The sequence below is a fragment of the Aptenodytes patagonicus genome, chromosome 4 (genome assembly GCF_965638725.1).
Source record: "Aptenodytes patagonicus chromosome 4, bAptPat1.pri.cur, whole genome shotgun sequence".
In the NCBI taxonomy this organism is placed as follows: Eukaryota; Metazoa; Chordata; class Aves; order Sphenisciformes; family Spheniscidae; genus Aptenodytes; species Aptenodytes patagonicus.
Genome location: NC_134952.1, coordinates 47246643 through 47270450, shown reverse-complemented (window position 1 = coordinate 47270450; position 23808 = coordinate 47246643).

Genomic DNA, 23808 nt, shown 5'->3' with positions numbered 1-23808 from the left:
AATACCAGGGAAATTCCAGAAAATTGGAGAAGTGCTAATTTTTGAAAATAATAATTTGAAGATGAGGTGGATCATGTGAAGTTGCCTCACTCTAGATCCACGTGGATACATAAAAAAAAAAAAAAAGGTTATAATATGCACAAATGTGAAGTGAAGCATTTAAGAATAAAGACCATTGAAGATTTCAGAGTGAGGAAACCTGCCTCTGAGAAAACTCTAGGAACTATGAAGGTAAGTGAATGAAAGAAAACCACAATACAGGGCTGTGGCTAAAAGGGTTATGTGCTGGTTTTGGCTGGGATAGAGTTAATTTTCTTCATAGTAGCTAGTATGGGGCTATGGTTTGGATTTGTGCTGAAAACAGTGTTGATAATGCAGAGATGTTTTCGTTACTGCTGAGCAGTGCTTACACAGAGTCAAGGCCTTTTCTGCTTCTCACCCCACCCCACCAGCGAGTAGGCTGGGGGTGTCCAAGAAGCTGGGAGGGGACACAGCTGGGACAGCTGACCCCAACTGACCAAAGGGATATTCCACACCATATGACGTCATGCTCAGCATATAAAGCTGGGGGAAGAAGGAGGAAGGGGGGACGTTCGGAGTGATGGCGTTTTGTCTTCCCAAGTAACCGTTCCATGTGATGGGACCCTGCTTTCCTGGAGATGGCTGAACACCTGCCTGCCCATGGGAAGTAGTGAATGAATTCCTGGTTTTGCTTTGCTTGTGTGCATGGATTTTGCTTCACTTATTAAACTGTCTTTATCTCAACCCATGAGTTTTCTCACTTTTCTGATTCTCTCTCCCATCCCACTGGGGGTGGAGTGAGCAAGCGGCTGTGTGGTGCTTATTTGCTGGCTGGGGTTAAACCGCGACAGTTTAATATAATCCTTACATGTTAAAAGCAAGTAGGAGTGAGAAGCCATTATCCATCTGTCTGCAACACTGGTAAAATCAAGAGTGGAATATTACATACAGTCTAGTATCAGATTTTAAATGGATATTTTGTAATTAGTACAGGTGAATTAAAAAAACCTACTATAGCTATTTAAAGTGACAGACAAAATGCCTGTCATTGAGAGAGGTCAATCTGAGGAATGATACCTACAGAGCTTGTCCACCAGAAATTCAATCCACATTAATTTTGAAATTAATTATTAAATCATGATATATTTCTGTGCATATACTCTTTTCCAGAATGAAAATGCCTTTTAGTTTAGTTGAGTCATTTCTGCTTTTCAAATTATGATGGGAATCTGTTCATATTCACTGATGAAGACCTTGTATATTTTTAAACTTCTCTTCCCTCTGTTTTGAGTGTTTTTTCTCCTTCTATGGCTTTGGTCCTGAAGGCAGTGCTCTGGTTTCATTGCAGGCTTGGTTTTACATTGTCATAGATTTGATATAAAAATGCTCCAGCTGATTTCTTGTTTCGCTATACTTGCTAAAGAGTGAATTTGCTTTTTGTTTTATAGTTTAAAAAAAAAAAAAAAAAGAACAAAAACCCAGGCAGCCAGACTCAGGGAATATGAAATAAATAGAACAGCCAATAGCAAGCGTAAAATACTAGATTAAAGTAGCAGAAAAAATAGCATACAGAACAAAGAATGTGATGTTTTCATAGAAAATATTTGTTACCCTGTTGGGGGTACTATACTGATGTATGGTAACTACTTTTGCCACTTTTTCTTGGAAATCCATAAATAAAGTTTTATATATGACAATAAATTTTAGAAAAAGATGGTAAAGAAAACTTCAATAAAACTGGAAGAGACCTTCTAGAAAGAGATTTTACATGAGAAATTATTGAATAATGTAGTTGAAATGAAAATTACAGGAAAACATAAAACATACAGATTTTAACTTGAAGTACAAATATAGTACTATATAAATGCATTCTGTCATTGGGGCTTTTTAATAGTAGTATGGAAGATTTGCTTAGTTTTTGATGCAAATCCTGTCAGAGTTTATTTCCAGTTACTGCAAAGGGTTCAGGTTAATCTGCAAGCGTCTGGCCTACATCAGACCTACACTGATAAAGGAAAAACTTAACCTAGGTAGATCACTTCTTGAGGCTGAAGACAAAGATGTCAGAGACATCCTGGCCCAATGAAACCTGCTGAAAGCCTAAAAAACATGCATACCAAGTGTTCTCAAAACCAGTCACAATACTTACAGATGTAGAAAATAATTTTCTTTCCACATTTTGAGAATGACAGATGTATCCAATGGATTCATGGATCTATAAATGATTTACTGTGGTATTCTGGTCACTCTTGTAACAGAGTAAAAATAACATGCATATTCCCATATACATCTCCTAAATTGCTTTCATGTCTCTTTTCTGCTACAGAAGACCTATACAAAAGAATGATCTCCATATTCTTATTTCCATACAAATTTATTTTCCATTTAGAAACCCATTATTTCTTCTATGGAACAGAAAATAAGTGTTTTGGTTTTTGTGAAGCAAAACTTATCATGCCTCAAGCTTGCAGTCATATCACTGTTCTTGCAGTTGTGTTTGTAGAAAGCAACACATGCAATTGCTGTCGTGTTGAACCTAGATATATTTTTCCTTCTGATATATATCTGCAAAAGTGCCCACTACTTGCCTCTCCTACTGTATTTGAAGTTATCATGGTGCCAGATTCCAAAGGCTCTAGTTTCCTATTACTGTCCAGTCCAATTTATCAAGCACACTGAAATGACAAGCACAAGACAGAAAGTTCTTGTTGCCCTTGAGCTGGCAAAAACTGGTCTGGTCATCTGAAATTCAAACTAAGGCTTGTAGCTGGATATTACAGTCTCACGGTGATTTTGTTTTGTTTTTAAGCAGTGAATTGTTTTGCATATATTTTGATCCATAGGCAGAGAAACCAGATTTATGCTGGAAAATGAAGAAATATACTCTGAATGAAAATAAACGTGTTTAATTCAGCACACTGTATCTATCACAAACACAAGTATTGTTAGTGGTGAAAACTCCACAAAACCCACTTTATCTCTTGTTGGCATGTCTTCAGGTCTCTGAGCAATCACTGACTAATTCCTTGAAGGTGAGCTAGTCAGATATAGAAACAGGTTTCTGTGGTTAACCATAGGAGCAAATAAGTATGATCTTTGCCAGGTTGGTTCAGTGTCTGTGTTCCTTTTGATGGTGGATAGGGCATGTAAAAAATGGATAAAGCTCAAAACATTGAATATTCTAAAATAGGCTGTATATGTTCTGGGCTGAAACAAAAAATGTACATTTTTCCGCCCCTATATTAATGAATTGTCTAGGGACAACACACCTATTTATAATTGAAGAAACATCCAGCTTCAGCAATAAGAAAAGCACTGCATAAGACTCAGAGAATGATCAGGTAAGTGCTTGACAGCCTGATATGCTGATTTTAAAAGTTCAGCTGAGACACGTAATTGATTGTGTGATTCTGCTGCAGTGCAAAATGAAATGGGCTCACAAAAAATGTCCTCTATGTACAAAAAGTACATTCCAGATTTTGGAGAAACAGGATTCCCCTTTATTTAAGGTTATCATAGAATCACAGAATGGTTTGGGTTGGAAGGGACCTTAAAGATCATCTAGTTCCAACCGCCCTGCCGTGGGCAGGGATACCTTCCACTAGATCAGGTTGCTCAAAGCCTCGTCCAACCTGGCCTTGAACACTTCCAGGGATGGGGCAGCCACAACTTCTCTGGGCAGCCGGTTCCAATGTCTCACCATGCTCACAGTAAAGAATTTCTTCCTAATATCTAGCTAAATCTACCCTTTAAATCTACAGTTTAAAACCATTGCCCCTTGTCCTATCACTACAGTCCCTGATAAAGAGTCCCTGATAAAGAACGGTTGTGGCTCATCCTGTGTAAACAGTTGTAAGGAGATTCATTATTCCTCTGGGAAGGACACCTAAGAGAGACATTGCAGAGCATTTGATGACTGAGTCATCTTGCCTTCCTCTCCCCTTCCCCTTCCACACAGCTGAATGGAGGATTAACTATAACAAACCAAGCTGAAATACTTAAGCTAGAAAAGTAATAAAGTGGTAACAAGTTGAGAAAAAATGCAGATTAATCCCCCCCCCCCCCGCCCCGAGTTTAAAAAGAACTAGGGACAAACTGTCTCCTTACATCATTTTCTTCCTGTTCTGTTCCCATGGTAGTACAGCTTTTTGCTGTCTCTTGCTACTGACTGCCAGGGAACTTTCAAGTCTGACCCTACATTAATCTCGGTAACAGATATTTATTCTTTATAACTGAAAACCACATACTTCCAACTGACATGTATTGTGTGTACCCATAAATGAATCACAGTAAAAATAAAAATAATTCAAACATTTTTAAGATGTTTGTAATTTGAAGCTCAGAATGGGTATAATAAATTTGTGGGTCTCGTTCGTAAAGAGAACACCCAGATGGGCTCACTCACTATCTACACTCCATATGGCACTCAGTCCCTCTGCTCTGCATCCCGCTGTGCTCACAGTGTAATCCATATGGACCTTACTTAATTGGTTTCCTATTCCTGCAACATTTACTGTCTCTGTTCATAGCTTTCCATCAAACATCCACTTATTGCTGAGAGAATATATTATTATGTGATGATTTCCTAGATTGTTGGAAATGTGAAAGCATTAATTTCTTTGTGTGTTGATCAATGTTGTGGCCTTGTCCATTAGTGATGAGGTAGAGAACACTCATACAGATCCAAGATGTGCAATTTCAGCCAACTTAATGAGTGCTCATATACACCGTCTAAGCATAATTATGTGTGCACTTCCCTATTCAAGCAGAGTGCTCCTAGGATGTGCAAGCAACAAAATGGAGGCCCAGGAACCTGGAGGAAGGCCACGGATGTGCATCAAATGCCTTTATGTGAGTTTCTCCAGCTCTGAACAAGGTAAAGAGTTTAAGGGGACCTCTGGGGTTGCTAGTGTGACAACTGCAAATTTATAGATGAGAGACAGAGGACAAAGGAAGGACAAGCGTCACTCTGCTGAGGTTACCAGTTTCCAAGGTAAATCAGCAGTGCCTGTACCCTGCAAGCTGATTGCGTGTGATGTGACCCTAAGGCCAGTGGCAGGCTTACAATTGCTGATCCCAGGTCATAGAAATTCCTAGCTTTAACACTAACTGGATCTATGCATAAAAACCACCTGGACAGCTCATTAAATATTGACACAATACGTAGCAGTGATACCAAAATCATATCCTGCTAGTGTTCCTAAGAAAAGGGGTACAACTCTAACATATGATGGTACCCAGTTGTTTTGAATGCTACATTCAGTTCTGATTGTCCTGTCTCTAAAAAGATTAAGCAAGAGGATGCAATGCTGTATGATGAAATACCATAAGAATACAACACACATTAAAAAGATAAAAATATGGAAAAAGAGATAAGGAAAAGCTTCAGTAATGACTATATGATAGAGGTGCAAAAGGATAAAGAGAAGGAAAAGGCTATTTTGATGTACCTTTTGTTATACAGTATCAGGCTATAGTTCAGTAAGACAGAAGCTTTATACTTAAAACTAGGGAAAACTCTACTTTGTACACATTACAGATACTTATGCTGATGGTGAAAACATCCAGAAATTTGTTAGATGTTATATATATTATCTCTATCTGTAGATTTTTTATTTTTGTATGTGAAAATATGTGTCTGTATCTTGTAGAAATTTAGCTAGCTGCTGACCAATAAGATTTAGGATGAAACTTGTCATATGTATATACACACGCGCACGTGCATGTGCACGCGCGCGCACACACACACACACACATATATATACATATTCCCTCACAAAAAACCCTGAGATTTTTTGGCATCTTCCTTGAACTGTGCATAGTAATAAGGAGCATAAAGGAAGCCTTGGGATTGGTGACATAACAACTGAAAATTCATAAAATAGACGCATGCTGAAGGACAAAGGGAGAAATCAGCATCTTTTTTTGGCAGTCAGCATCTCCCTTCTATATAGCATAAGTTATACAAGGGAAAATATCTGTGATAAAATATACCCTATTATATCCTTTAATTTTTATTGCTGTCATGACACCTGATAAACTGTCCTGGTTTTGGCTGGGATAGAATTAATTTTCTTCCTAGTAGCTGGTACAGTGCTGTGTGTTGGATTTAGGGTGAGAACAATGTTGATAACATACCGATGTTTTAGTTGTTGCTAGGTAGTGCTTACACTAGTCAAGGACTTCTCAGCTTCCCATGCTCTACTGACTGAGAAGGCTGGAGGTGCACAAGAAGCTGGGAGGGGGCAGAGCCAGGACAGCTGACCCAAACTGGCCAAAGGGATATTCCATACCATGTGTCGTCATGCTCAGCACATAAACTGGAGGGAGCTGTCTGGGGGGCAATGACCACTGCTCGGGAACTGGCTGGGCATTGGTCAGCGGGTGGTGAGTAATTGCATTGTGCATCACTTGTTTTGTATATTCTTTTATCATTATTATTATTATTATTTATTATTATTATTTTCCCTTTCTTTTCTGTCCTATTAAACTGTCTTTATCTCAACCCACAAATTTTACTTTTTTTTCCGCAATTCTCTCCCCCATCCCACTGTGGGGGTGGGGGGGGGAGTAAGCGAATGGCTGTGTGGTATTTAGCTGCCTGCCGAGTTAAACCACAACATAAACACAAATTGCTGATTGTGTCTGGTTCAATGACAACCTGTAACTGTTTCTCTTTCTTCCCCTTGTCCTTCCATTTCCCCTTTCCCCTGCTTCTAAGAATAATTTAAACAGATTATCACTACAATCCATGTGACAATTTCTCACCATATTTATTTTCAGATATGTTACATTCATACCTATAAATAAATTTATAGATGTAGATATGTTTATTTTTCAGGCTCCAGATTTGCTTGTACTGTGCAGAGTTCTACATGCACCTTGGCAGCCTACATATATCACCATTGCTACTATATCACAGAATCACAGAACAGTTGATGTTGGCAGGCACCTCTGGAGATCATCTAGTCTAAACTCTCTCTCAAAGCAGGGTCACATAGAGCAGGTTGCTCAGGGTTGTGTCTGGTCAGGTGACATTTTGAATATCGCCAAGGAGAGAGACTCCACAACCTCTCTGGGCAACCTGTGCAGTGCTGTCACCCTCACAGTAAAAAAAAAGATTTTTGTTGTGTTTAAACAGAATTTCCTTTTAGTTTTTGCCATCTTGTCTAGTCATTGGGTCCCATGGAGGAAAGTCTGGCTCCATCTTCTTTACTTCCCCCATCAGATATTTATAAACATTGAAAAGATCTCCCCTGGGCCATTTCTTCTTCAGGATAAATAGTCCCAGCACTTTCAGCCTCTCCTTGTATGATAGATGCTCCAGTCCCTTAATCATCTTTGTGGCCCTTTGCTGGACCCACTCCAGTATGTCCCTGTCTTGTACTGGAGAGACCAGACCTAGACACAGCACTCCAGATGTGTCTCACCAGGGCTGAGCAGAGGAGAAGTATCATCTCCCTCAACCTTCTGGCAACGTTCTTCCTAATACAGTCCAGGAGGTTCTTGGCCTTCTGTGCCACAAGGGCACGTGGGCCTCGGCTGATGTTCAACTTGTCTACCAGGACCCCCAGGTCCTTTTTGGCAAAGCTGTTTTCCAACCAGTCTGCAGCCTGTACTGGTGCATAGGGTTATTCCTATGCAGGTGCAGGAGATTGTTTTTCTCTTTGCCGTACCTCATGAGATTCCTATCAGCCCATTTTTCCAGCCTGTCGAGGTCCCTTTGAATAACAGCACAACTGTTTGATTTATCAATCACTTCTCCCAGTTCTTGTATCATGTCCAAACTTGCTGAGGGTGCACTCTGTCCCATCATTCAAGTCATTAATGAAGATGTTAAACAGTATTTGCCCCAGTATTGACCCTTGGGGTACACCAGTAATGTGTCTTGTATTGCTGGTGCCCTTCTGTGTTGTTTCTCCAGGAGATACTGGGGTTGTTCAAGTTCCCTGTGAGGATCATGGTCTGAAAAAGTGAAGTTATCTGAAGACTTCATCTACTTTTTCCAGATCAGGTGTTCTGCAGCAGACACACGCACAACAATATCATCAACTTTGGTCTGCCCTCCAATCCTGACCCATAAGGTCTCAGCTAGCTCATCATCCATCTGAAGGCAGAGCTCCATGCATTCCTGCTCCTCTCCCATTAAGAGTGACTCTCCCTTCGTGCCATCCTGGCCTGTCCTTTCTAAAGTGGAACATGTATCCATCCATTGCAGTACTTCAGTTGTGTGAGTTATCTTACCACACCTCTGTGATCAGTTCATAGCCCTGCAACTGCACACTGACCTCTAATTCCTCATTTGTTTCCCGTGTTGCATGCATTAGTGTACAGGCACTTCAGAGAGGCACCCAGCTGTGCTCATTTCCCAGAAAAGGTACAAGCACCTTCCCCATGATACTGTCTTCTCTTGTAGGTACTCCTTTATTTCTGTGCATATGCTTGAAATGGACCCCTTTCAACCTTGTTTTCTTGATCATGAGGATGCTCCAGTCCACATCATCCTGAAGCCTTTGCTTGCCAACCTGGTCCACCATTTCCTCACTTGATTGTTGGTTGTTCACTCTCTCCCCTGTTGTTCCTACTTTAAAGCTCTCCTCACTCGCTTGCACAGCCTGATGGCAAAGATGCTTTTGACCTACTTTGTAAGGTGGATCCTGTCTCTTCCCAGCAGTTGTCAATCCTTGGAGAATCCCATGGTCATAAAAACCATATCCCTGTTTCCAACACCAGCCGTGCAGCTGGTTGTTGACCCACAGAATCAGTGGGTCACCAACAGGATCGAGGATAAAACCACCTGTGCCCTTGATGATCACCCCCAGAGCCATATAGTCATGCCTGATATGCTCCAGGTCTTCCCTGGCACATGGAAGAGCAGCAGAGATAATAGTCTAAGGACTGGTGAAGCCCCATCAATCCTTTTGCAACATCCCAAATCTGAGCCCTGGCAAGCAGCAAACCAGCCCAGGTGACAGGTCAGGGCAGCTGACATGGACTTTAGTCTCTTTTTTGCCATTTCTGATGCTGTGCAGTATGCTGATCTCCTGTCATTGCTTCTTTACTTGGTGAGACAGACCCTCCACCAAGCGTGCTCCTCCTGCAGGCAAGGAGCCCACCTCCTGCTACCCCAGCCTCAGCGAGAGAGCCCAGGTGTCCCTGCAGCCCCAGACTTGAAGAGATGCACCTGCACTCAGGTCGAGACCTCAGATGTGCTGGGGGAAATGCTCCAGTGGCTGCTGGGGACTGTGCCCTGCAGTGTGTCTCCACCACTGATAAGCAGCACATATGCTGTCCTCAGCAGAGTTTCTGGCCCCCTCAGTGTGCCCTTCTGCATGAACTGCTGCCTCTGGTATATGCAATAACCCATCACCAGAGTAAATGAATTGCTAGTCTGATCTAGCAAGTTCCTAGATGTTCTTTGTAACTCTGCAGTGGTTTTCTTCTCTCTGCCTTATTACAGTGTCAGAATAATTCTTTGTAGTTAAACAGCAGGGAACTGATTTGTTTATTCAGCAATAGGTTAGGTCTGGAGAAGGAAAGGGGTGAGGGCAGGAATGGGTACACATAATCTCAAATATGAGCAGAATGTCAGACTTTCAAGAACCTGATCAAAACCAGAGGTGTATTAATCTGTTTCGTACCAAGGAAGGTGTGACCTGGGCAGAGAATAATCAAAAAGGGGATAGCAAAGACAAATAATACTTTTTTTCTTTTCTTTTTTTTTTTTTTAAACTTTCACTTAAGCCATACAGACTCACATTCTAGTGTCTAGGGAGTTTTCCTTTACTGTCATTTGAGATGGAGTGGCAAAGACCTCGCTTACAAGTGGAGAAAGGGGAATAGCCTTTTAAATGTCATTTTGCCACAGGCACCAGGAAGTATTTATACACACTGATTAGCAGCCATTGTCTTTTTAATGAGAAATGGGATGTCATTTGTCATTGTAACAGACCCTGCTGTCATTGTTCTCTACTGTATTTTTAGCAACTGCATAATAAATAATAACTGAATAATAACAAAGTGAATAGCTGGATTGCTCCCAAATGAAGAAATGTTCAAAAAAAAACACCCCACCAAAACCCCAAACTGGTTATCACTGAGGAATAGAGAGCTACCCTGATTTTTTCATAGTGACTACATTCTCTACTGTTAGCATATAGTACCAGTATATTAAAAACTTTATTCTATTCTAATTCATTATTTTAAATGATAACATTTCATTAAAAAATGGAAAAAAAAAATGTAGATCTGTTCATGCCATACAGGTGGTGGTGAGACAAAGTTCTATGAATGTGGAATCATTTTACCACATCATAGAATCATAGAATAGTTTGGGTTGGAAGGGACCTCTAAAGGTCATCTAGTCCAACCCCCCTGCCGTGGGCAGGGACATCTTCAACTAGATCATGTGTCCCTGAGTGCTACCAGAGTGCCAGAAAACAATGAATGAAGCCCAAAGTCCCAGAGTAATTCCCCCCCCCAACATATTTAGGCTCCTTTATTCTAGTTAACACATCATGGTTCCAGCTGTCTTTGAAGTAGATGTGAATTTAGACATTGATGTTAATAGAAGTACTGGTGGAACCTGAGCAGTTGAAATATTCTGGAAAACTTCACTCCTCGCCATGAATATTGCCCAAAAGTAGATGGCCTGCACAACACTTTTATACAGTGGACACTGTATTGACTTTGCAGTAAAATGAGATGATGATAGCAAGCCTAGTCTAGCTGTATCTGGTGCAGCATAGCTCTTGCCATCAGAGTTTCTGACAGGTTCAGTATTTGTGCTCCTGACAAAGTAATGAAAAGTGAGCCTCTAGATTTAGTTCATCTGAGCACAGGTGACCAAAGCACTTTGACCTAAAGGTGATATGTAAGAACGTAACATAAGAAAGCACTCATTTTATAGATTTTATGACCTTTGAGGTTTTTTGTGATTTCTTTTTTTCTCCCTCCAGATTTTCATAGCAACAAGACTTTGAACCAATTACTTCATTATTAAAAGAAAGACTTCAGAGAACAGGAAAGATAAGTAGTACTGAAGTCCATGAGTCTGGTGTTCATGACAAATACTGAAAATTTATGAGGAACTACCTTAGTATACCATAAGTTTACTTTATCATCTCTTCTGCACATGTGAAGGGAATATGTTGTTGTTTAAATGATACAATATACCGGTGCTTTATCTTCTTCATTGCAAAAATCTGAATATAGTATGAATTTTAACAGGTCACAATTCTGATACACACTATGGTTAGACACATAATTATACATATTGAGACTCAATGAGTTGAAAGATTGGGTCAAATACCAATCTGAGGTGGGATTTTTGTTTTAACATCAGTTCTAATCACTGATTTTCAGACTTTCAAAAAAGGTCTAAGTGGATGTGGATTTATGTTCTTGCTACATACAGGTTTCTACAAATGGAAATTGATTTATTTTTACCTTGTTATACAGCAGCAAAGACCATGGGTATATGTTTCTTTGACAAATATTTGTTGCTAGGGGTAAGCTCCAGTTTTTTCATGTTTTCTGCATATATTTTGCGTGTTATGTAACCATATAAGGTTCATGAAGATGAAAAGGGGAAAATGAAGCAAACACTGTAATTATGAACTTTTTGCATTTTTAGTGAGTGTTGTAAAAATACATAAGGTAAGTGTGACAGCTAACTACCATGACACCATTAGTTACAACCCATGGAAAGAGGCAAACCAGAGCAACAGTAAATGCAGGAACTTGCTCTCAAAAGCAAGAAGCCACTCAGCAAAACAAAACTTTCCTTAGCTTTAGTGCCAGCACTGACAAAACTTTGGTTGTGCTATAAAGGAATGTTTGTGGTTTCTTCAGGAAATACAACAATTGCTTGTTCTGGTATAACAACTTAGAAAAGGTGAAGTGGACTGACTTAACAATATTTAGATACAGATAGTAATGCTATTCAACCTAGTGACAGCTCCAGAGCGCTCCTTCTCCAAAAGAGGGCTTCTGCAGTGAGGGAGTAGCTTTTCTCACTACGTGCTCTTCATCATTCAAATTTCGTAGGTGGAATTGCTGGTTTTTCCTCACACCTGTTGAGAGCATCAGACATGAATGCAGAAGTTGATATCACTTCAGGTCCTTTTCTGGGACATTTGAGAAGCCGGGCAGAGTGAAAGAACTTCTGTACACATAGAAGGGCTAACACAATCAAATGGTAGTAACCATAGTACTGATCGATTGCCCCATGTTTGCTAGAGTGCGATAAAAGTCTAAATCCCTTCCAGGCACCATGCAGTGGGCATTCTCTGTAACATTAAAACAGTTTTCATAGTGCAATGAAATATATTTAAGGAACACTGAGTTTGATATGAATTTGGCAACAATTCAGATGTTTCTCAGTAGTTTGAGTTGTTCATTAGCATGAAAAATAACGGTCTTTACCACATTTACATTCATCTTAGAAGTATGTAATGAGGGAAAATAGCAAAAAAACATATAAAAGCTGTCTGTATAACAATGCAATAGCAGTTAAGAAATATAATAGAATGAACACAACCACCTAGAATTATACGCTAATTAGAATGATTTGTTGTGCCCATAACAACAGAGTTTGATCTAAGCTCTCGGTTACTTACTGGTGAGCACAGACTGTTGGGCAACAGGCAGTTAAACTTTCTAGATCCATCTATCTGCCAGAGTGGTCCTATTCATAGTGCTTTCATATGTGATGTTCAGCTGGTCACCTGAACCAAACATTTTACTTAATGTTTAAGCACCTAAATACATGGTTTATTTCTTGAGCATGGAGATCCCTCATGCCTCTCACTGGTAATAATGGTCCTTTAAAAAAATGTCGGTTTAGCTTTTTATATAGGAACAGAGACTGGAAGAAAGTAGTCGAGTCATTGAATGCAGTGTTCCACAGCTGTAGGCAAGCATTAAAGACAGTGGTTTCCATTCCCTTTTAGCAAGGCACTGCAGCTGCCATCTCTTCTTTTCAGCATGAAACAGGAAAAAAAAAACATCTATAAACCAAACATTAAATAACATTTAACATAGATTTACGTTTTTTTTCCCTCTTTCGTCACTTAAACAAAATCATCATATTTTATTGTCATTGCTTCTGAAAACCTTGGACCAGCTGTTGTGTTGTTGAACTAATCACAGTCTAGCTTAACCTTACTGACTTTAGAGGCATTAGTTGGAATTACAGCAGTATTGCATGGTGCACAGTTAGAATATTTTTGTCTGCAGTTCAAGAAATAAGCAATGTAACACAGTGTTTCACAGGGACTTTCCGATACATTATGGCACTTACAGTTCCACTTAAAGGTCTGGGAGAAAAAAGAAAGAAGAGAAAAATGGACTAGAAGTCTTAAAAGAGTCTGTCTTACTTTGGTTAGTACTATTTAATATAATTTTTGTAGTTTTCTGAATCATCTGCCACTCTTTAGCACTGAAAACTTCATTAAGGTGCTTTGCTATATTGCCTATGGAAGGAATTTTCAGTCTATTTTATTTGATAGTTAACTAAAGTGTACAGTTTTTCTTTCTTCCCTTTCATGGCCAATTAATTTCCCTTATAGAGCCAATCAATTTTGTAACCACTAACCAATGTTACTCCATTAGACCAAGAGTTAGAAGCTGTTCCCAAGCTGTGTCTCTGTGGACTCTGCTAATAAAACTGTCTTTCTCAACACTGATGAGGGCCAGAACACTCTGAACTCGGGGACTCCTATTCACCTAAAGCAGAGCAAAGTTAAGTAATTTTGCACACAAACTATGCAGCATGTGCATTCAAGTGTAACTGCCAGCATTTTGAGAATGGCGGTGGTGTGCATGGCCTGGCATGGAGCATGGCTCTCCCTGGTGCCAGACTGGCTCTAAGGACTGTATATTATTGCACCAAGGCTGCTGTAAATTTGTCAACAGTTCCTAGTGATCTGTTCCAAGATTGAGGGATTGGCGTAACGCAAGGACCTGTGCTGTACGTCAGTCTTCATTAGAAGATTAGAATGTGGGATGATTGAAGGTGATGTCCAGAGAAAATGGTGCAAGTTTCATTGCACTGGGAATGGGGGAAGTTCCTCAAAAGTAGGACAGAGACTGCATTTCTTATTAGCATTCAAAATCACAGAAGGATTTGCAAAGAAAGACAAAGAAATTGACTTTAAGATCACAGGAATTGTTGACTTAAGGATCACTCATAACTGTCAGGTAATTACAGAGGCTTAAGTAACATCATGATTTAAGAAAGAAATAGGAGCTGTTTTCTGGAAAGAAGTGGCAGAGATCTCCTCTCCCTCCAGGGTGATAACGTCTGTAAAGAAAAGGAGGGACACAGAGACAAGGTTCCTATGCAGGAGAGAACTGAGAATTTTCTTGGAAAACCTTTTGTTGTTTTAGTGAAATATCTATGTGTCAAATCTCAATAACTTCCATATGATGTATGTATCAGGCTTGGGTGGACCTGAAATGAGGAGACGAGTAAGGACTCAGACTAGCCTATGGCTTAATGCACTGATGCTCATGGTATTTACTTGGTAGGTGAGAGAATCACACTAGGAATTTACTTGGTAGGTGAGAGAATCACACTAGGAATTGTCATGCCTTACTCACAATAGATGCTTAAATCTTGTTTCAAGTAAATACTTCTCCTATTAGGTTACAGATCATCACAGAGTAAATCTGCTCATTCACCTTTGCTGGAGATTTTCCACATTTTGTAAGTAATTCAATATGTGATAAAGCCCTGAACTTTCTTGACTTGAATTTCCAGCTTCCCCAAATCAGGTGGGACAGCTGCACTCTTACTAAACCTCTCTTTCTTCCTATTTTTCTCCCTCTCTTTTCCCTCACTTCTCTTTTGAAAGTTTCATTTCACGGGGAGTGAAAGTAATTTTATATCATAAAAATGATTTCCTAACTTGCTCTGGCAGGCATGATGGGTTTGGGTGGTTTGTTTTTTCTTTTTTTTTGTAGATTCATGTATCTCTTGAGCTGTGTAAAGTAAGATAGATTTTATCTTTCAATCTCTGTTCAAAATATATCTCCAGAAATTGTATGACCCAGGAGCTACATGGCAAAATGGATGGACATATCAATGGAATCTCCTCAAATTAATAAAAGTTTACAAATTTACGGATCTAGAGCTGGGATCTGAATAAAAGGATTTAATACCTAGCAGGTGAATTTGGACAGACAAATCTCTGTGACCTTAGAAATGCCAAGGATTAGCCCAATTTCTTTCAGGTAAGAGAAAAATTTCTACTAGTATTGATATAATTAATACATATAAATCAAGTCCAGAGCTTATTGAAAATAAACTCAACTGAGTTTAATAAGAATAATTTTGATCATGAGTATTTTTTACAAATTCCAATTTCTCTATGATTCAGCAATGGACACACCTTTATTTGTTCAATTTTCCCATGAAAATTCATACAAACTCCTTTTGTTCACATAAATATTTGGAGAAGAGCTTCTATGCATGTAAATAAAGTTACTGGAGCATGAATGATCATATTTTTGTGCAAACAAGGGTATTCATGCTGAAATTTCTTAACCAGCTCCCCTACATAAAAAGGCTTTGTGCATCTATGAGTTATGGGTTAGCAATCAGAGGGAGACAAAGAGTGTTTTAAAACATAACAAATAAATAAGCTGTTGGTGTGAACTAACATGAGCAGAAAAATTGGAATTAGGGGATCATTGTCCAGTAAGAACAATGACGAATCACTAAAAGAGCTGTTCGCTGCTACTAGGAGGACAACAATACTATTCTGAATCATTTGGCTGATCAGCCTCACCTCAGTCCCTGGGAAGGTGATAGATAGAACAACCAGTCCTGGAAACTATTTCTAGGCGCATGAAGGACAAGAAAGTGAACAGGAGCTGGAAGACGGGGACAGCGAGCAGGATGAACCCCCCGTAATCCAGGAGGAAGCAGTCAATGACCTGCTATGCCACCTGGACACTCACAAGTCTATGGGGCCGGATGGGATCCACCCGAGAGTGCTGAGGGAGCTGGCGGAGGTGCTCGCCAAGCCGCTCTCCATCATTTATCAGCAGTCCTGGTTAACGGGGGAGGTCCCGGATGACTGGAGGCTTGCCAATGTGACGCCCATCCACAAGAAGGGCCGGAAGGAGGATCCGGGGAACTACAGGCCTGTCAGCCTGACCTCGGTGCCGGGGAAGATTATGGAGCGGCTCATCTTGAGGGCACTCACAAGGCATGAGCGGGACAACCAGGGGATCCGGCCTAGCCAGCACGGGTTCATGAGAGGCAGGTCCTGCTTGACCAACCTGATCTCCTTCTATGACCAGGTGACCTGCCTAGTGGATGAGGGAAAGGCTGTGGATGTGGTCTACCTGGACTTCAGCAAGGCCTTTGATACTGTCTCCCACAGCATTCTCCTAGAGAAGCTGGCGGCTCACGGCTTAGACAGGTGGACTCTGCGCTGGGTCAAAAACTGGCTGGATGGCCGGGCCCAGAGAGTTGTGGTGAATGGAGTTCAATCCAGTTGGCGGCCGGTCACGAGTGGTGTTCCCCAGGGCTCAGTACTGGGGCCGGTCTTGTTTAATATCTTTATTGATGATCTGGATGAGGGGATTGAGTGCACCCTCAGTAAGTTTGCAGACGACACCAAGTTGGGTGGGAGTGTTGATCTGCTCGAGGGTAGGAAGGCTCTGCAGAGGGACCTGGACAGGCTGGATCGATGGGCCCAGGCCAACTGTATGAGGTTCAACAAGGACAAGTGCCGGGTCCTGCACTTCGGCCACAACAACCCCATGCAGCGCTACAGGCTTGGGGAAGAGTGGCTGGAAAGCTGCCCAGCAGAGAAGGACCTGGGGGTGTTGGTCGACAGCCGGCTGAACATGAGCCGGCAGTGTGCCCAGGCGGCCAAGAAGGCCAATGGCATCCTGGCCTGTATCAGAAATAGTGTGGCCAGCAGGAGTAGGGAAGTGATCATGCCCCTGTACTCGGCACTGGTGAGGCCGCACCTCGAATACTGTGTTCAGTTTTGGGCCCCTCACTACAAGAAGGACGTTGAGGTGCTGGAGCGTGTCCAGAGAAGGGCAACGAGGCTGGTGAGGGGTCTGGAGAACAAGTCTGATGAGGAGCGGCTGAGGGAACTGGGACTGTTTAGCCTGGAGAAAAGGAGGCTGAGGGGAGACCTCATCGCTCTCTACAACTACCTGAAAGGAGGTTGTAGCGAGGTGGGTGTTGGACTCTTCTCCCAAGTAACTAGCAATAGGATGAGAGGAAATGGCCTCAAGTTGCGGCAGGGGAGGTTTAGATTGGATGTAAGGAAAAATTTCTTTACTGAAAGAGTGGTGAAACATTGGAACAGGCTGCCCAGGGAAGTGGTGGAGTCCCCATCTCTGGAGGTTTTTAAAAGACGTGTAGATGAGGCGCTTAGGGACATGGTTTAGTGGGCATGGTGGTGTTGGGTTGACGGTTGGACTCGATGATCTTAGAGGTCTTTTCCAACCTCAATGATTCTATGATTCTATGATTCTGAACTACTGGGGGGGGTGGGGGTGATGGGCAGGTGGGTGGTTTGTTTGTTGGTTTTTGTTTTTTTTTCTTTTGTTATTCAGGACCCCTTATTTAAAATGACACTCTGTCATAAAGTCCCCAAATCAGGCCAGTAAGAGTTGGTGGCAGAGCTTGTAATCCTTCACTGTAATATTTCATGATTAGGAGTAGTCAGCATGGATCCACCAAGGGGGAGTCACATTTGACCAACTTGATAACCTTCTACGGTGAAATGGCTGCCTTGGTCGATGAGCGGAAAGCAGTAGATATTGTTTCCTAGACTTCAGTAATGATTTCAATGCTGTCTCCTGTAAGATCCTCATAGAGAAGCTGTTGAAGCATGGGCTGGATAAGCAGACAGTGAGGTGGATTGAAAACTGGCTGAACAGCCTGGCCCAGAGGGTGGTGATCAGTGGTACAAAGTCTGATTGGAGGCCAGTAATTAGCGTTGTACCCCAGGGGTCAATAGTGGTCCAATCCTGTTCAACATCCTTATTAATGATCTGGATGATGGGGTAGAGCGTACCCTCAGCAAGTTTGCTGGTGACACAAAACTGGGAGGAGTGGCTGATATGCTGGAGGGTTGTGCTGCCATCCAGAGGGACCTTAACAGGCTGGAGAAATGGGCTGACAAGAACCTCATGAAGTTCAACAAGGAGAAGTGCAAAGTCCTGCATCTGGGGAGGAACAACCCCATGCACCAATATATGCTGGGGGCTGCCCGGCTGGAAAGCAGCTTTGCAGAAGAGGACCTGGTGGACATCAAGCTGACCATAAGCCAGCAATGTGCCCTTGTGGCAGAGAAGGCTAATGGTGTCCTGGGCTGCATGAGGAAGAGTGTTGCCAGCAGGTCAAGGGAGGTGATCCTTCCCCACAACTCCTTCCCCTCTACTCAGCACTGGTGAGACCACACCTGGAGTGTTGTGTCCAGTTCTGAGCTCCCCAGTATGAGTGAGATACAGAACTACTGGAGTGGCTCCAGCAAAGGGTCATAAAGATGATTAAGGGACTGGAGCATCTGTCATACAAGGAGAGGCTAAGAGAGTTGGGACTGTTTGACCTAGAGAAGAGAAGGCTTGGGCGGGAATTTATATATATATATTTATATATATACCTGAAGGGAGGGTCCAAAGGGGGTGGACCCAGGTTCTTTTCAGTGGTGCCCAGTGCCAGGACAAGAGACAAAATGGACACAAACTGAAACACAGGAGGTTCTGTCTGAACATCAGGAAACACTTTTTTCTGTGAGGGTGACTGAGTACTGGCAGAGGTTGCCTGGGGAGGATATTTAAAAGCCATTTGGAAATGGTCCTGGGCAGCTGGCTCGAGCTGGCCCTGCATGAGCAGGGGGGTGATTGAACCAGATGACCTCCAGAGGCCCCTTCCAACCTCAACCATTCTGTGATTCTGTGATCCCCTTGACAGTCCAGAATTTAAAGCACAGCAGACACATGCCTATAGCAGAATGTTTGAAAAAGTATCATCAGTGCATGACATTCCCTTATAGTCACCACAGGATATGAATCTTTACCCACTGTAGCTGTCCATACCAACATCCACTGTTCAGTAAATAAATACTACTGAGTTTCAATCTACTTATAACAGCACTTGCTCAATTTTTGGAGTTGCAAAAGTATTGCGATATCTCACTGTTTTAGAATAAGCAAGTAAATTAAATAAAGGAAATTAAAAATACTTAAAATGTGGCATAAAAAAGATAAACTTTACTTTTATCTTAAAAAAATCAGCCATGGGAATTTGTGGTTCAAGGATAAAACCCTAAGTTTAAAGACCTATGCTTGGTATTGAAATGAGTAATGTCAAGCCAAGGAAAGGGTGGAAAAAGGGCAGACTAACTTGCTTGAATTGACATTAATCTTCAAGTAGGATGTCTATGGGATCTGTACTCGAACTGTGATTTTGAACTTTCCTGTCACAGCTAATGCAGTGGTAGAGTGATCACAGTTAAAATATTGTCCTAGTTTCAGCTGAGATAGAGTTAATTTTCTTCCTAGTAGCTGGTACAGTGCTGTGTGTTGGATTTAGGATGAGAATAATGTTGATAACACACCGATGTTTTAATTGTTGCTAAGCAGTGCTTACACTAGTCAAGGACTTTGCAGCTTCTCATGCCCTGCCAGCAAAAAGCTGGGAGGGGGCACAGCCAGGACAGCTGACCCAAACTAGCCAAAGGGACTTTCCATACCATATGACATCATGCTCAGTACATAAACTGGGGGGAGTGGGCTGGGGGACGGTGACCACTGCTCGGGAACTGGCTGGTCATCAGTTGGTGGGTGTTGAGTAATTGCATTGTGCATAACTTGTACATTCTATTATTATTATTATTATTATTATTATTATTATTATTATTATTTATTATTTTCCCTTTCTTTTCTGTCCTATTAAGCTGTCTTTATCTCAACCCACGAATTTTACTTTTTTTTTCCCGATTCTCTCCCCCATCCCACTGCAGGGGAGGGGAGTGAGCAAACGGCTGTGTGGTGTTTAGCTGCCTGCTGGGTTAAACCACAACAAATATAAATTTCAATAGTTAGCAGCATCACAGTAATCTGAAATATCAAACTTTATGCCCATGTTTCAGAGAGGAGAGATCTACAGTAGTTGCTAACCTTATCATCGCTTCTAACACAACTATAATGAACGCAGATGAATCTATACATGAATTTGTCACTGCTATTCTCAATTCAGCTGCAGTCCTTTCTATACCAATTGACTGTCATGTTGAAAAATATCACAGTCTTTCAATATCTACATAAAAGTAGACTTGTTCTGCAGGGCTGGCACACTCCTTTATTGTCTAAGTATGCATTTCCAGATGAATATTAACATTTACTAAGTGATCCATACATTTTTACTTAGACATTTAAGCTTATAAATTCCTGAACCTGTATCACATGCAATAAATGATTGAAGATGAAGGTTTTTGGAAGTGAATGTTGGAATATCCTGCACGCTTGTTGTCACAGTCAAGATAATTCTCATGCTGTTTCAATTTGTCTGTGTTGCAAAATGAATTATGGATAAATTTACATTTCCCAGAGATTATTCACACATATCTAGGCCTAGGTCAAGCAAGTATTGTGACACCGTAGGACACTTGAGCACATTTTCAAGGGCTTTAAGGCTCCGTATAATTTACATAATTTTCATAACTCACAGCAAAAAATAATGCAAATTATTATAACATTTCTTTGGAAAACTTACACTTTTTTACAGCTGAAGTCAAAGTTTGAGGGGAGTTTGGCATGGTTCAGCAAGAGTCAGCAGAGAGAATAAGGTGAGCTGAGGCAGCAACACAAAGCAGCTTGGTTGTTCAACAGGCAGGGTAAGAAAATCTGATCCAGCAGCAAAACTGCCTGCCTGGAGTCAGCAGCAGAGTCATGTAGTCTTCTGGTAGTTGACAGCAGTCAAAGGACAGCTGAACCAGCAATTCACATCTTAAGGAGCAGAAAGAGGAAATTCATCAGGCTCAAAAACTCAAGACCTTATTGACCTAAAGAAAACAGTTCTCTGAGGTAGTTTGATAAGACTATGCAATGACTTAACTAAAGAAGGACAATGCGACATTAAGCGCCCCAAACAAGAATCCACAAAACCAGAAGGGATCAGACTATTGCCTATCTCTTTGGTTGTGAGTTGTGCAATCTGCACTTCTGAAAACTGGGCACAGACTGACTAGATATTTATGTTAATTATGTATCTGACTTGCCTCCTGATGATCTGGTTCCATTACTAAAAATGACAGTACATATTCCTTTTGTCAAACACTATTACAGCTCCATTAACTGTTTTAGCAATGTTCAATGAATCTTTCCTGAATTCCGGCTGAAATCCTATGAAACATTCCTGTTTATGCTTCTTTGTCGTCTCTGCTACTGTTTCTTTGGGTTCTCTGTAGAATCCTTGGTGGGCGGGGGCGCGAGGGGGGGGGGGGGGGCTGTATCTGCAAATTCTACCTATCTATCTGCTTGTTGCTAAGATCTGGTTGTCATCTACCTCTCGTTTTCCTCAAAATCTCATCTTCAGGATTCTGTACTTCACAGAAATGAGGAGTAAACTTTCTGATAGCTGTAGTCTTTTAAAGTTCATGAAATATCTGTGTAGAAATGAACTGTAGCTCCACTTTATAATGGATTTCATACTTCTGAATCCCTGTTATACCATGCATTTTTTGTGTCTTTATCAGTTTTTCTTGCTGCACGTTACAATTTGTTCTTCTGTCTGCTGCAGTTCTGCTAATCTGCTTTCTCCTGCTAAACACAATTTCAGTGGTGATGTACTGTGCTGTAAAGGTGAAGCCCTTAAGTTTAGCAGAGCTAAACCCTTCCAACCTCTGTAACCTTTTGAATTATCTTTTAACTGTCTTAATTTCTTTGTTCATCAAACTGTTCAATCACAGATACGTATTATGTTAAATGCTGAAATACAGATTCTCATGAAAAAGAAGTTTAAACAGTTTACATGAGAATGTTTCTTTTGTTCATTAAACTGTGAACCATCGCTAGACAAAAACTTTTGGAGTTTCATGTCCTGTAAATACAGATTTAATGTACACTTATGACATATTACACTATGCCCCTTTACTATATTGCAAACATACACTGAGATTTTCATGTTTGGTCCTTCAAGATTCCAATCTCAAAGAAATGCGAATAATAATACAACATCAAACTGTTTTAGGCAGTATCTGTAAATATAGACCAAATCTGTAATTTTGTATCACAGCTTCAGGATCTCTCTTTGACTTTTGAATTTAACCTGCTGGTAAATGCGTAGCATATTTATGGGCTTAGCAATTACAACAAAGGTAACCAGCTTGATTTTCACTTTTGATTTTCAGTTCAAGATCATGTTATTCTTCAGGAAGAACTAATTTTCCCTCCAAAGGTATTTTTGATGGAGATTTTAGTGGTCCCGTTTTCTCACTCAAAAGCTCACAGCTACTTTTCCTGTCCAATAGTCACTTCTGTATCAATATCCAATCTATAATTCAGAAGTGTTCCCTCGGTGTGTAGGGCAAGACGTCAGCCCTCTGTCACCCCCGCTTTCAGCTTTTGAAGATTTAGGCTCTCTCTAGAAGTTCTTTTCAGATTTTTTGCACACTTTTTCTCTTAATATGGAGCACTGATATGCTTGTTAAATTGCAAAATATTGTAAAATTGTTAAGTTCATGCTGTCTAAATGTGGATGTTGGATGATTGGATCTGTGCATGTTTCTACAGCTAATGCACTTTCTGTCCATCACAGCTTCTTGCTATTCTGTGACGTTTCTCACTTTACTTTGTCTTTCCATTTTCCAATTTCCCCGTGTGATAATCTGTTTATCCAGTGTAACTGCATCTCAGTTTTCTTTTAGCGTCTTTTTGACATGTCCTTACTGCTTTTCCTGATTTAGGTTTCTATCTTCTAGCTGTCGTTCCAGTAGCTTTGTATCTTTGATTCCAATCACTGTTTGATCTCTTCTAATGGAATCAGTCAGTATGCCATAATTACACGGCTGACTTGTTAAGTGACTGTCAGGCAAACATTCCTGAAATTTAGAGAAATGAAAGAAATTCTATTCTTTGAGAGGTGCATATGATGACAATGATGTCCTTCAAAAGTTTCATTTTTCTTAGGAGTACAGTATTTTTCCTGCACACTCTCAGAGGCAGTTCTTCCATTCTCTTTTAGTACTGTGCTAACAAGGAAATGGAGAACTTCAGATACTGTTATATTCAAAAAATAGCTATACTTTGTGACTGTTTTTGAGTCCAGGTGGTCATGCATAGATTCAAAAGCCTGCTTAAATCTTCTCCATGACTCTGCAGCATTGCCAGAGAACTTTAGTTACTTCTCACTCTCAATAGTATTTTTTCTGTCTCTACTTCTTTGAAAACTTACTTTTTCAAGAGCTCACTTTGGTATAATGCAACAACTGTAGAATGTCTGGTTCTAGAGCAACCATTATGAGGTTAGAAACGCTGCTTCTGTATGATGTAAATTTATTTGCCTATGTAAAAAATAACCAACACAGCAAACCTTTTAAAAAAACTGCTGGGGAGAGAAATAAAACTGACTTCCTGCCAATGAAAGTATTAAGTGTCGAACTGCCTCCCTAATCAGACTTCCCTTGAGAGGGGATTTTTTTTTTTTTTTTGCTAGGCCACCTTACCCCTTTGTCTCTTGTCCTCTATGCTCCAAGACTGTAGTCTTCCTGTGAAGCTGGTGTATGTCTATATATATCAAAATGACTG